General features: G+C 33.1%; 1 pseudogene; it reads left to right on the top strand.

The window, feature by feature from the left end:
- The first annotated feature begins 548 nt into the window (after positions 1–548).
- LOC132799708 (germin-like protein subfamily 1 member 14) lies at positions 549–6,188 on the top strand (annotated as a pseudogene).
- Positions 6,189–6,688: the final 500 nt, after the last annotated feature.

Raw genomic sequence — 6,688 nt, 5'->3', positions numbered from 1 at the left:
TACATTTGTTGAATCATACTTGAATTGATCAAATCACGCACAACACTGACAATTTTCAACTTAAAAAATAATAATAATAATAATAAAATCAATGTTAATTGGCTAAATAAAATTATGTCGCACTTACACAAGGGGCTTCCTGGGAGACAAATTAATACAACTTAACGTTTACTGAGAACAACATATTAATGGTTAAAATAAATCTTATATAAAAAAGGGCTTCAATGAACTGAAGAGAGAAGGATACCAGCAAGACATCAGAAATAAAATAAATAAACAAAAAAGTAAAATAAAATAAGGAAGACCATTTCCACGTTAAAAGTAAACGTTGTAGAGGAAATTAAATAAGTTTTTACTTGTTCTTTTAGTGCTTAATGAAGAACTATTCTTTACATTGATTACTATAATATAATACGCAGAGACTAGTTCCTGACTCCAAGCCGCTATAAATAGGAAGGTGTGCAACCAAGATTTCTCATCGCTCACTTGCATATATACAACAAGAAAGTTTGTAAAACATCGATCAGACATGTCTCTCTATGATTAAGATGAAAGGCATTCGTATCGTTTTGTCTCTTGTTGTTTTAGGTTTGGCATCCTCTATTGCCTCTGCCTCTGACCCTAGTCCTCTGCAGGACTTCTGTGTAGCAGTCAAAGACTCTGAAATTGAATCTGCTTGTATGTTTACCTTTTATTTCCTTCTCCTGTATTTCTTCAGTAACTTTTTTTATATCCTACGATAACCAGATATACTATAATTGTAACAGCCTAGACCACCCACATGAGCTATTGTCCTCTTTGGGCCTGAAGAATCCTTTTACAACCTAGTCCTCAAGGTTTTAAAAGGTCTCTCAAGAGAAAGGTATCTACACCCACTTATATGAAGTGTTTCGTTCCCCTTTCCAATAGATGTAGGACTTCACAATCCTCCCCCCTTGGGGCCCAGCGTCCTCGCTGGTACACCGATCTGGGTACTGGCTCTGATACCATCTGTAACAGCCTACACCACCCGCATGAGATATTGTTCTCTTTGGGCCTGGGGAATCCTCTTACAACCCAGCCCTCAAGGTTTTAAAAGGCCTCTCAAGGGAAAGGTATCCACACCCACTTATATGGAGTGTTTCGTTCTCCTTTCCAACCGATGTGGGACTTCACAATCCTCCCCCCTTGGAGCCCCGTGTCCTCGCTGGCACACTGATCGGGTACTAGCTCTGATAGCATCTGTAACAGCCCAGACCACCTGCATGAGATATTTTCCTCTTTGGGCCAGGGGAATCCTCTTACAACCCAGCCTTCAAGGTTTTAAAAGGCCTCTCAAGGGAAAGGTATCCACACCCACTTATATGGAGTGTTTCGTTCCACTTTTCAACCGATGTGGGACTTCACAATAATACTATGATACTATAATATTACTGAACTAACAAAAATTATTTTCTTTATGGAGCAGTGTTTGTGAGTGGAAAGTTCTGCAAGAACCCAAAGGATGTCACTGCCAATGATTTCTTCTTTCAGGGGCTCGATAAGCCTAGGGACACGTCGAACCCACTTTGTTCAAATGTAACTCAACTCAACGTCGATAAAATAGCAGGACTCAACACTTTGGGCATATCCCTAGCTCGTATTGACTATGTACCACATGGTCTAAACCCTCCCCACATTCACCCTCACGGCACCAAAATCCTCATAGTCATAGAGGGTACACTGTAGGTTGGTTTTGTCACCTCCAACCAGGACGAGAACCTCCTTTTTTCTAAAGTCCTGAACAAGGGAGATGTATTTGTATTCCAAGTTGGTCTCATTCATTTCCAGTTCAACAGGGGATATACCAATGCAGTTGCCTTTGCCGATCTCAGCAGCCAAAATGCAGGAGTAATCACCATTGCTAACGCTGTGTTTGATTCAGATCCTCGTATTAATCCTAATGTGCTCACCAAGGCCTTCCAAGTTGACAAGAATGTCATTGAAAATCTCACTACTAAAAAAATGCCTTTTAACAACCATTAATTTGGTTGCAAAACATCCAATTTTGGTCGCCAGTGGCTTTTAGAGACCAAAAAACCGTGGTCACCACGTGGTCGCTTAAACGTCGTAACAGATTCTATTTAGTAACTAATATATGTTGGTTGCTAAATCTGTTGAGGTTTTAGTGGCTAGTTTTTAAGGATTTTGTGACCATAAATTAGTCTTTAAAACGCCTTGAATATTAAAAAGGACACCAATTTTAAGCTTTTACCGACCAATTATAAAATATGAGCAACCAATATTTTGTCACTCAATGTTGTGTTGGTGACTATTTATGGTCACTTTAAGCATATATTTTAGTCATAAAAACTTATAACTTCGTAACCAAAAAATGTTATGGGACCAATTATTAAAATATTCATGGCCAAAATTATGGGCACTAAAAACCCTATTCAATAACAAAATGTTCCAGTCATCAAAAGAGGTTTTGAACGACCACGTAGTTGGTTGCAAAACTATGGTTTTAGCAGCAATTAGATTTGGTCGAAGAATTTAGTTTCAACGACTTATTATTTGGTCCTTAAATAGTGTTTGAGTGACACATTTTTGTAGTCACTAAAATTTTTGGTATAGTGGCTAGTTACAATTGGTGGCAAATTTTATTACTCTGTAACTATTATTTGGTCGTCGAGAAACCTTTCACTAACGAATGTTATGGTTAATAATAATAATCATTGGCAATTTGAAATGCATTTTAATGACAAAAATATTAGTCACTGTATCCCTTTTTCACTGTATACCAAAATAAAGGGCATTATCAATTACCAATATTGGGTTTCTATAAACCTTTATTTTGGTATCAATTACCAATAGATTGGTAGTGAATTATGCTTATGAATGTTAATAAATATTAATAATATTGTATAATTTTAATTATATGTTTAACCAAAAAGTATAAAACTGATTATATTATTATAAATTTCATTACATACATGAAATTGATATCACACTATATTTACATTGCAAACACAAAATATTAAAGAAGAAAAAGCATCTGTATATAACATGAATAAAGCAAACAATATAATTTATACTTGTGAGATGCTACAATGTAATTTGAAAAGCACGCACCAATATCCATGGTTATTGTAATCGTACCATAAACCGTATCAACGCATGTTTGTTGTAATCATACCATCTCATTCTTAAATATAAAAAAACATTAAAAAAAATTGAAGACAAAATACAAACGAAACAAATTAGAAACAAATTACTAATTGATTGATATATTGGGGAAAAAAATGTGCATAACTGATTCAGCTCCAATAGTATTCTATAATAAATATCCCTCACTTCCATTGAAATTCTCCAAGAACACTAAATGCATTTGTGAATATTTGACAAATAGAGGCAATAATAAAATTTAGGAAAAAAAAGACAAACTCTAAAAAATGCAATAATAATTTCAACAATAAAACATTTTTTATTAAGCCAATAACATTCATGATTGAGCATAAATTCACAAATGAAAATACATAATTAATTTTCAATCAAAACAAACTCTACACAAATATACAAGTAATTCTCAATCTAAAAATAACGTGCACAAGGTAAAACATTGAAGGAAATAGAATCACTGTTACTCTAAATATTATCATGAATTGGAATAAAAACAAATATACATATGTATATATATATATATATATATATATATTTATATATTTATATTTTTACATATCTAATCCTCCTAATTCACGTTAAGAAATATCCTATTAGGATCATATTCGGCACTGTAGATGTAATCAATTGCAACAAAAAAAAAAAAGTACTCTTTTTTGTCATTAGGTGCATGTCCAAGGTGATAAGATGGTGCAATATATTTTATTATGATAACACCCCTGTTTTAAAAAATAAAAGCATATTGGAATTGATGATGACATAAAAATAAAGAAATTATTAAGTGAGAATATAAATATAAGTAATTAATATATGCAAATAAACCACATTCAAAAGACAGCGTAGGTTATATTAACCTATAGTTAAAATGGAGCATGATCAGCATAAACATGAATATAAATCATTACACAAATACAACAGTATGATGAAGAGAAATCATTACATAAATACAACAGTACAAGTAATTAGTATATGCAAAGTGAAGGAACTTTCTAATATGTCCAAGGTGATAACATGGTGCATTATAATCATATTGTGATAAAACTTTAAAGAATAAGAGTATATGTAAAGTGATGACAATAAAAACAAAAACGAATTATTAGCTGACAATATGAACATTCTGGACTTAATATATATATATATATATATGCTAGTAAGCTATATTAAAAAAGCAACATATAGTTATATTAAATTAGTTTGAAATGGAGCATAATCATCTTTAACATGAACAAAAATCATTACATAGGAAACTGAAAAAAGGAAAAAAATATATATAGTTATTTATGCAAATGAGTCAGTATCCTCACCGGTTTCACCATTACTTAACAACTCATCTTCACTATCATTGTCGGTTTCCTCATTGTACTCCCTATTATCTTCATTCTCTGTGCCAGTATCTGCATCTTCATAATCTTCACTCTCTGCACCACTATCTGCATTTTCAAAATCTCCACTCTCTGCCTCACTATCTGCATCTTCATAGTTTGTTGCACTCTTCAAATTAATTTCTATTGGGTCAATATCTTCACGATTAAGACGTTCAATATCAATTGATTCAAATAAATTTTGAATGTCCATTGAATCATTTTCTTGATAAGCATCCAACTCATCAACTTCAAATGAATCACCAGGATCATCACCTTCATCTAATCGATCTGGAAAATCCCACAGATGACGGTGATGCACCTTTCGAACCACTTTCCAATGTTGACCCATCTTGTAATCATCCACGTAAAACACTTGTTTAGCTTGTGAGGCAAGGACAAAAGGGTCATTCTTATACCAATATGAAGTGACATTAATGCTTGTGATTTGAAACTCTGTGATCATCTTTTTCTTTTTCACATTTGTGTCAAACCATGCACATCTAAAAAGTACAACAGAGTGTTTGGACCTATAGTCTAACACAAGAATGTCTTCTATTACCCCATAAAAGTCACAAGATTCACCATCATGATCACCTACAACCCAAATTCCACAATTTTGAGTGACATGCCTATCATCACGAACTTTTGTGCGATATCGAACTCCATTTACTACACATCCACTATATGATCTTATTCCATAATCACATGCTAGTGAGTACAACTCATCAGTTACCATTGGATATTTACATCTACTGAAATATTTTATCTGTGAAAATGTAATTTTAATTAATTAACAATACTTACATATCACGCTGGAATTTTACCTTTTATAACTAAAAAATACATACCCTTTGTTCAAACCATTGTGGAAATTCCTTTTCTTGTACCTGCAGAATACTTGTGACACCCCTGTTTTGCAATAGTTTGGTGTGCTCACTGCAAAAATGTAATTTAATTAGAAGTATGGATTTATAATTTACTTATTTTGAACTTCAACTAATAATATATAAGTTTTGGTTCTTACTCAAAATATGGCTACAACTCACAGCAATTGTAAAGGATGTACCAATGAGCTTTTTTATAATCATCATCTTTTAGTTCAACAAATTGAGGTTTCCCCAACAAGTTCACAGGTTGAGTAAATACTGACAAAGTCGAAGCAGTATGATTCTCACCATCTTTATTACGTTCTGGCCGATTGAATCGAGTTTCAATACCATGAAGGTACATTGAACAATAAGTTAATGCCTCATTGACAACATAACCCTCTGCTATTGAACCTTCTGGATGAGCTTTATTTCTCACATATTTTTTCAATGTTCCCAAAGCTCTAATAATGAATGAAAAATATCATAAAAATAAAAAAAAGTAAAAAAATAAGAAAATTAAAAGAATGTAAATTGATTGATCAACTTTAATAATCAAAGGCTTTACCTTTCAAAAGGATACATCCAACAAGTATGTACTGGTCCTGCCATTTTTGCCTCATATGGTAGGTGAACTACTAGATGAACCATGATATCAAAAAAGGCTGGAGCGAATATTCTTTCCAATTTACACAATGTAAGTATTATCCCCTCTTGTAACATATCCAAGTCTGAAATAGATAGAGTTCGTGCACAAAGTTTTTGGAAGAACATGCACATTTCAATAATTGTTCCACAAACCTCTTTCTTAATGTAAGGTCTTATACCCACGGGAAAAAGTTGTTGCAAAAGAACATGACTATCATGAGTTTTCAAACCTGATATCTTACCATCCTTAATGTTCACATTCTTTGAAATATTAGCAGCATAGCCATCTGGAAATTTGACAGACTTCAAAAACTTACAAAACTCATGTTTTTCATCCCTTGTTAATGAAAAACATGCCAAAGGTTTCAAAACTTTACCGCCAGTTTCTTGTAAATGCAATTCTTTTCGAATATTCAGGTCCTTTAAATCCATACGTGCCTTGTCAGTATCCTTCGACTTACCTTTGATGTCCAACATTGTTCCAACTATATTATCACAAATGTTTTTCTCAATATGCATCACATCCAAATTGTGCCGAAATTTTAATTTAGACCAATATTCTAGTTCAAAAAATATGCTTTTCCTTGTCCAATTTAATTCACAGGCAGCACGTTTTCTCTTTTTATCCATATTGTTAGGATGTTTCCCCGGTCTGCTCTCAATTGTCCT

This window comes from Ziziphus jujuba, chromosome 10 (assembly GCF_031755915.1).
Source record: "Ziziphus jujuba cultivar Dongzao chromosome 10, ASM3175591v1".
NCBI classification, from domain to species: Eukaryota; Viridiplantae; Streptophyta; class Magnoliopsida; order Rosales; family Rhamnaceae; genus Ziziphus; species Ziziphus jujuba.
This window is presented reverse-complemented; position numbering and strand designations above follow the sequence as displayed.